The following is an 8,048-nucleotide window of genomic DNA, read 5'->3' as shown; positions in this document are numbered from 1 at the left end:
CTGATTCACACCCCCAGGCCCCATCTGAGAAGGAAAGAGACATAGCTCAGCTCAGAGGGGCTTGAATCACCAGCCACCCCCTGTGGAGCCTCAGGGGGTGTGGGGGCGGTGGCCAGCCCCCTGCCTGTCTGTCTGTCTCTTTCCAGCACCCCAGGGCACTCAGGAGAGAGGGGAGAGTGGCAGTGGCCATTGGCAGAAAGGTGGCAGGGAGCTACCCTGACAGTCAGGCATCCTGTGTGGGCAGCCAACAGCAGTTAGTCACCAGGTAAGCAGCTCTCTGGGCATTGGGGAATTCCCCAAGACCAGTGACCCAGAAACTGATCACTCCGGGCAAGCCCCACTGCCCAGGTTGTCCCCTTCCTTCCTTCACCATCCTCCACACTGTGCCAGCTAAGCTCTCAGTTCTCTGAAAACGCAACGAGCCGCTGCTCTCAGCCATCAGCTCAAGCCCAACCCCTACCTTGATGTGTCACCTGGGAAATGAGCACAGGAGAGTCAGATGGCCCCAGGTGAGAGAGCTGGGGGCCAGAGGGTATGGTCCGGGACCAGAGCTGGTGAGGGGCAGCCAGAGGAGACAGGAGAAGCTCAGGAATCCATGGCGGAGCCCTAGCAGCTGGGTGCCCTGTCCAAAAAGGCAAAAGCTCATTATCCAGCATTTGAGAAATGAAGGTGTAACTAACTACACTTGTGGCCCCTCGCCTCCACCCTGCAGCACCACAGAGCCATCCACGCACTGTCATGGACTTTCTTGTGGCCCCTGGCTCAGCTTTGCAAGTCAGCTTTGGGCCATCTGGGGCTAGGCTGGCGAGGGTGCCCGTGGGTAAGGGTGTGGCTTAGAGCCAGGCAAGCCTGGGTTCAAATCCTGCCCATACCATTTACCAACAGTGTGACCTGGAGCAACCGACATCCTCTCTCTGAGCCTCGATTTCCCTTCTGAGAGTGAGGATTGCTCTAGTGCCAGCTTCATGAGGCTGTCATGAGGATATGAAGTGGGAAATGCAGATAAAGTGCCTAAACATAGGAGCCATTCTAACCAAGGTTCAGGGTGGCCACAGGAGGGGCTTGGGTTGGGCCTGGGTCCAGGGGTCAATGCACCCCCATGGTCTGAGACTTAGGCCAGGAAGGGCTCCTGGGTCCTCTCAGTACACCGAGTGTGGTGTGGGTCCTGGGGGGAACAGGCAGCTTCTTAGAGCCTCAGCAGGGGGCTAAGCAATATTTCCCGCCTATTGTCTGCCCCTTCTCACCCTCACCCCATCAAATCCATGGCAGGGACCAGTTATACCCCCTTGGGGCCAAAGAAGTTCCAGAAGCCACCCTGGCCTCCCGCCAGCTGTCCCAAACATCACCCTGACATTTCCCCACTGGTTCTGCGTTAGGAACCAACCCCCTGGAGATGAATCAGAGTGACTGCATTTTTTCTTAATTCTGATAGAAATTGCAGGGGACACAGCAGTCCACAGAGCCCCAGTCACTGGTATGTATGGCCAGAGGCTTGGCCCCAAGGGCCATGCTGCTCAATGCTCTGCCTAAAGCGTCCCCATCTGTAGAATGGGTTGCTCTCCTCCCCATTCTCGCATCAGCACTTAGTGAATGTGGCATTTTTGCCTCTGCAAGCACTTTGACCCCCTCCAGGCTCTCCCTGAGTCTCGAAATAGCCTGAGACCGTTGCAAGCAGATGTACACAGAGATATTTTCACACTGACTCTTAGTGGATCATGGATTCAATTCAGCGGGTTGCCGCCAGCACTTTCAAAAAGGAAATGGAATAGCAAAATCACCCAGCATCGCCCGGAGCGAGGGCAAGCACTGCTCCACGAAAGTTTTTTTTCCATTGTCTGTATGTGTCACCATGTGCATCATCCTCTGGTGGCAAGGTGCAATGTGTTTCTAACTGTGGGTCGTGGTCAAAAACGTTTGTAAGCCACTGGTATCGATGACGAAAGCCAGGCCCTGAGGGGCTGAGGAGTGACTTGCCTACGGTCTCTCTGCAGTTGGCAGCATGGTGCTCCTGATGTCCACCTCAGCCTCCATCCCTGCAGGTGGGGTGGGGCAGGCAGGTGTTCATGGTGGGGAGTGGAGCCCTGGCAACACCCTCTGCCAGGGGCCAGCCTCCCAGGCCCTCCCAGGGCCCAGCCTCTCACTGCCCATTCCTTTCCACAGCCTCAGACTCCTGGGATCCCCTCCCTGCCTTACCCAGCCCAGGTGGGGCCCAGGGTAATCACAGGCCTTTCCTCACTATGCCACACACACAGGAGCCCTTCAACCTCACAGTGGGCATCGGGAGGAGGAAGTGGCTGCAGTCCTCCCTCCAGGGCAGCCGGAGGCCCAGAGGCCCAGCCTGTATCTAGGAGCACCCACTGGGTTCCCCATGGGTCTATCTGTCCGTCTGGAACTGAGTGGGCATTCATATGTGTCTGCATGTATAGCGAGGGCCTTTGTGTGTCTGCATGTCAGTGTTCGACTGTATCTGGCCCTGGGAGTCCATACACGAGTGTCTGGACTGATGTGTTCACCTGTGTGTGGCTGGGAGAGAGTGGAAGCATGCACACCTCTGGCTGACTTTGTGAGCCCCCTGTGTGGCTGTGTGAATGTGTGTGCAACCTCGTGCATGAATCCCATAAGAATGTGTGTCTGACCCTGTGTTTGTGTGAGTTTGTGCATGGCAGGGGTCTCTGAGCACAAGTGGGCAGGTATGAATGTGTGTGTGTGTGTGTGTGTGTGTGTGTGTGTGTGCGCGCGCGCACATGCGCGTGCGCGCACGGGTGCCCCCGCATGCATTTCCAACCATCCCTGCTCCTCACCTTCCAGCCCCCGCCCCTGGGAACCGTGTGGCAGCCTCACGTCACAGGGGCCACCAGCAGCTGGTTTCCTCCCCACCCTGGCCACCCTGACTCTTGGCGCAGGGACAAAGCTGATGTCAGAGCTGAGCTGACAGCTTCCTTCTCCCACTGGATTTTCCAAAAGAGAGAGAGACCACAGCTCGGCTCCTATTAAATAATCTCGGGGCGGGAGGTGGGGGAGGATGTTTCACTCAATGATTTCCTGAACTCAAAGGCAATAAACAGAACAGGAAGCAGCCCCACAGACCCACTCAGCCTGAAACTGGCCGGCACCAAGGTGGTGCCCACCTCCTCCCCTACACCCCACTTGGTGTCAAGCTCACTGGAGCCACCCTGACTCGACCCCAGAAATGATGTCAGGGAGGCAGCCAGACCCACCCCCCAAACTGTCCCTCAGTGCTCACAGGAACTAAGAAAATGTTTTAAGGATGGTGGATGGAAGGTGATAAGATGGAAAGAGCAGAGTGGCCCCATCCCAGTGGTGGGGAGGGTGGAAGGGGCGAGGCACAGTTGAGGTTGGACTGTCCTCTTCCCTGGGAAGAGAAAAAAGGGGGAACTCCGTAAAGTCAGGGAAGGATGGGATCCGGTAGGAGAGTAGCCTGTGGGGATCTGGGGGGAGAGGGCCAGGCCTCCCACTGCATCCTTCAGGCAACCTGAGCATGACGCCATCTCTAAACCCTCGGGCCACTCCAGCCTGCTTCTCGCCCTCTCAGGGGCTTGTGGGTGGCATGCCAACAGCCTTCATGAGCTTCTTTTGCACCCTTGTCCCCCAAAGCAAACCATTACAAAGTGCTCACTAGAGCCCCCTATTATCTTCGATCCTAACCCCCATCTTCAAGGGAGGCATTTTAATCCTGGTTTTATAGGCATGGAAACTGAGGCTCAGAGAGGAGAATGATTTGCCCAAGGTCTCACAAGGTGTGATAGAGCCAGCCTCCCAAAATCAAGAGCCAGGAGGCCAAGCGGGGTTTGGGTAGCCTGGCAGGGGGTGATGGGGGTCCCCAGGGTCGCTTGTCCTTGGGGAGCCCCTCCTTCTGCCTAGGCCAGCCACTCAGCTGCTTATCAGCCACAGGACTCCATGACACAATCCCGCTCTGATCTCCTGCCCAGTTGGCCTCCTCCACCCTGCCCCACCCTGGACCCCATTTCCGCTTCCTCTCTTTCTGGGTGGGACCAGCTCAGCTGCCCCAGGATCACAGTGGGCTGTCTGGAGAGCCAGCATCCCTGCAAGCCCCTCAGTGGCTGTGTCTTCCCCTGGTCTACTCTGGCCAGCGGGCTGGCAGCAGGGGACTCTCATAGAGGGAGGGCAGTAGCCTGTAGTTCCCCACCCTTGGGCTCCCCTCCCAGATCTCACCTCCCTCCTGAAACAGTGTCAGCCCGGGAGAACTTAGAGACCATCCTGGCCTCTGCTGGCCTCAGTGTGCCCACTTGTAAAGGAAAGAGGTGGAAAGATGAGGCTGGGGCTTGGGCAGGGGCTGCTAGGTGGGCTCTGCAATCAGCCAGGCCTCGGGTCCAGTCCCAGCTCTGCCATTTATAAAGTGTGGACCTCAGACAGGTGACCTCATCGCTCAGGCCTCAGCTCCAATGTCTACAAAATGGGACACAATGTCATCAACCTGTGAGGTTAGTAACGCCTTCTGGAAAGCCCTGGCAGGCACTGGAGATGTGCCTGAGTTACTGATATTATTATCTTAGCTGTTAAAACTTCACAGGTGGGGTGCAGAGAGGGGGTGCCACTTTTCCAAGGCCACACAGCAAATTAGTTGCACATCCCAAACAGCATGTGCACTACTTGCCTCACATGGACTCCTAGACAGGGAGTAAGGAACCCTGAGGTTTCAGCGCTAATTTGCTGTGAGAATTCCAGAAAGAAGCTTTTTGGAGTCTCAGTTTCCCCATCCATAAAGCAGGCCTAGAGAAAGCCATCAGCCTTGAAGGAGCTAAAAAAAAAAGCTCTTCAAGGCGTATACAGTAGGATGGGTTGTAGGGGATAGAGAAAGCCTCACAGACACCCTGAAAAGCTGGGTCCAGCGGGAGTGAGGGCCAGTTCCAGGGCTCACTGCCCCGCGTGCTCCAGCGCCCAGCAGCTTAGGTCGGCTCCAAGCTGTGGACTGCAGCGCCCCCCACTGCCCAGCGGGCAGCAGGTGCCATGGCCACGGCACCATAAGCCCCAGCTGGCCTGTCTCCGTCAGTGCCTCTTCCAGAGCTCCGTAGGGCAGGCTTTGGGGATTGAGGAAGTGGACAGGGATGCCTGAGACTGGAAATGGAGGGTGGGCAGAGGTCCTTGGCCAAGGCAGGGAGGAAGGAGACAGGCTGAGGGGTACTCTGCCCAGTCCAGCACTTCCTGTGGGGGGGGAAACCCTTAAAGACCGCCACTAGGGGACGCCAGGACCATGCTCAGTGGGCTTGGGGTCAGGGAGGCTGCCTTGATCCAGTTGGAGCTCTGGGAGTTGAAAGAGGAGGACACCGCTGCCCCTTCTCGCTCACTTCAGGCCCAGGACCACCTAGTCCCCACCCAGGACAGGCCATGGGACAGTGTCCCCGCCCTCTCAGAAGCCTCTCCCCAGTTCTTGGGAACTGATGATGATAAGATTGTGGTGAGCCCCTTGGAAGGTTATTTGTACTAAGGTGCGCCACCCCTCAGGTGCCAAGATCGATGTAGACTTTGCTTATATTTTTCCTTCTTCCCCTCCATGGCTCCTGAGCTGCTGCTGCCACAATTAGGTACATCTTACAGGGTAAGTAAAGCAGAGTGGTGGAGTCTACACTGGCCCAAGGTGAAAAGCATAGAGGCCGTGACCTTGACTGACCACATACTCTAGATTCTCCCATGAGGGACTTCATTTTGGCAAAGACTCTCACCTGTCTCCCCAAAGCAGAGGCAGGCAGGGGCCACCCCATCACCCATCACAGCCCCTCCTGGAGGGACAGGGACCCTCTGCCTGCCATATTTTCATCTATGGGAAAGCTAAGCCTCCAGGGGCTCAGAACCTTCCACTGCTCTGGGGAAAAGGGAACTTCAGGGTCCCTTGGGAATCTAGGAATCAAGACCCCCAGAGGGGTGACCTCTCTGGGATCACACAAAGCTAGGATTCTGTCCTCCCCATCTGTGCTCTCTCTCCTCTGCCCCTTAACCCTGAGATGATCTTTAACACCTCATGTGTCCACCTGACACTTCCACATCTGGTCTGTCCTCTTTACCTCAACACCCTCCGAGAGATGTGCAGGACACGTCTTACCGTGCCCATTACACAGATGGGGAGACTGAGGCCTAGAGAACTGTGTGGGCCACCAGGTGCCTCCCAGACACACGAGGGAAGGGGTGATGTTTGCACAGCTGAGCATAAAGTTGGGGACTGGTATCTACCCTCAGCTCTATCCGTCAGGAAAGCCTACCGTGCTCTGCGCCTCACAGGACCCTCCGACGTCTTGCAGGGTGTGTGCCAGGTCTTCAGTGGAACGCCGCTGTCTTCGGGGCCAGGGCCCCCTCTGCTTCCCTCTCCTGCTGAATCTTCTCTGGAGACAGCTCCTCACCCCACCCCCAACTTGACTTCCCGTCAAGGGCCGTGTGGCTGAGGCTCCCCCCACTTCCACCCCACCCCCCAGCTGAAGGGCTGGGAGCAACAGGGACAGAGAATCCCAGGTTTCTGGCCAGACTGTACTTGACACAGGTGGGGCAGGGTCTTCAGGGTGGTTGCCGGGAGAAGCGGTGCCAGGGATGGGGAGGGGGCGTCCCTGTGCCCCGTGCCCCTGCCCCGTGCTGTGTGGCTAGGCTGTTGGGACCTGAGTCACAGCTGACTGGGCCGCACCCAGCCCTTCTGGGTGACCCAGGCCGGCATAAGGCGATGACTGGGCAGCCCTCCACATGACCGGCCAGGGTCGGCCTTAGGTATTTTGACTCAGACCTGCCACAAGCCGTGTGCACCAGGGCCATGTTCCCTTGTCCCTGTCCCCAGAAGAGTCACAGGGCTGCAGCCATCTCCCTGGACACTGTGCCCTCCCAAGCTACCACTCCCTGCCCTGGCACCCACCTCAGAACCCTGGAGCCACCTGGCTGTCTTGTAGGCCCTCCTCCACAGGCTCCAGGGCCCCACCTGCCCAACCCCCGCCCCCCTCGGAGACCTTCGCCCCTCCCTGAGCCCAGCCCTCAGGGACGCCCCAGGAAGCAGGTAGCGGGGCTGGCCTTGCTGAGGGCCTCCCCACTCTGACCATGGACTGTGACCTTTCCCTCAGTGTAGAGAAGGGGTTCTGTGGGCATTCCATGCTCCGGGCTTGGTGTGGGTGTGGGTGTGGGTGTGTGTGTGTTGGGCGGGGGCGGGGGGGGGGCTAGAGGACAGGGACAAAGAGCTGTGAAGAAAGAAAATGAAGTAAAAGGGAAAATGAGAGAGAGAAAATAAAGAGAACATCGTTTGTGTACCTGCTCAGTGGCAGCTTATGACAGCCCTGACATAGCACTGTGTGTGTGTTGTCTTCCAAGAAATCTGGTGCAGCCTGGGAGGTGGGCCAAGTTAGCCCACTGCACAGAAGGTACAGCTGAGACCCAGCCTGGGAGGTTACGCAGCTTAAGGGCAGGGGGACTTGGGTTTGAACTCATTTTGCTTAACTCGCAAGCACTTTCTCATCCCATGAGAAAGAGGGAAGAATCACATTAGAACTGGTGGACAGCAAAGGTGAAAAGGCTATGGAGGCAGAAGACTCAGCTTTGCCATTTGCAGGCCATGAATTTGTTTTGTAGATAGACTATAAGTGCCAGGACCCCATCCTTGCCTTTTTCCTGCAGTTTCCCTGCCCTCCAGGCCCCCTGTCCTAGAGAATTTCCCATCCGTGTGTTACAGGCAACATTGACTGAGGGGCTGTGACTGTCACCCTGAACACTTGAAAAAGAAAAAGAAAACCTGGCTTCAAGTCGATTCCAGCAGCAGGGTCGCATGAGGACTCCTTCGTCTTTCTAGCCTGTGTCAGCTAACCCATGACCTATGGCTGCTTTGTCCCTTCACATGAACCATTGTGGGGAGCATATGCTATTTGCTGGCTCACAGGGTATTGCCACTCCAAGGAAAGCATGCTGAGGGGGATCGGCTCACTCTGTGGCACAAAAGCTGTTATTAGTGTCCCTGCCCAGCTGCCTGTCATCACAGATGGTCATAGGAATCCCAATCTCACAGCAGTGGGTACTGTGGGAGGTATGGGGGCGATCAGAGAAGGGTC

The sequence above is a fragment of the Hipposideros armiger genome, unplaced genomic scaffold (genome assembly GCF_001890085.2).
Source record: "Hipposideros armiger isolate ML-2016 unplaced genomic scaffold, ASM189008v1 scaffold_75, whole genome shotgun sequence".
Classification (NCBI taxonomy): Eukaryota; Metazoa; Chordata; class Mammalia; order Chiroptera; family Hipposideridae; genus Hipposideros; species Hipposideros armiger.
This window is presented reverse-complemented; position numbering follows the sequence as displayed.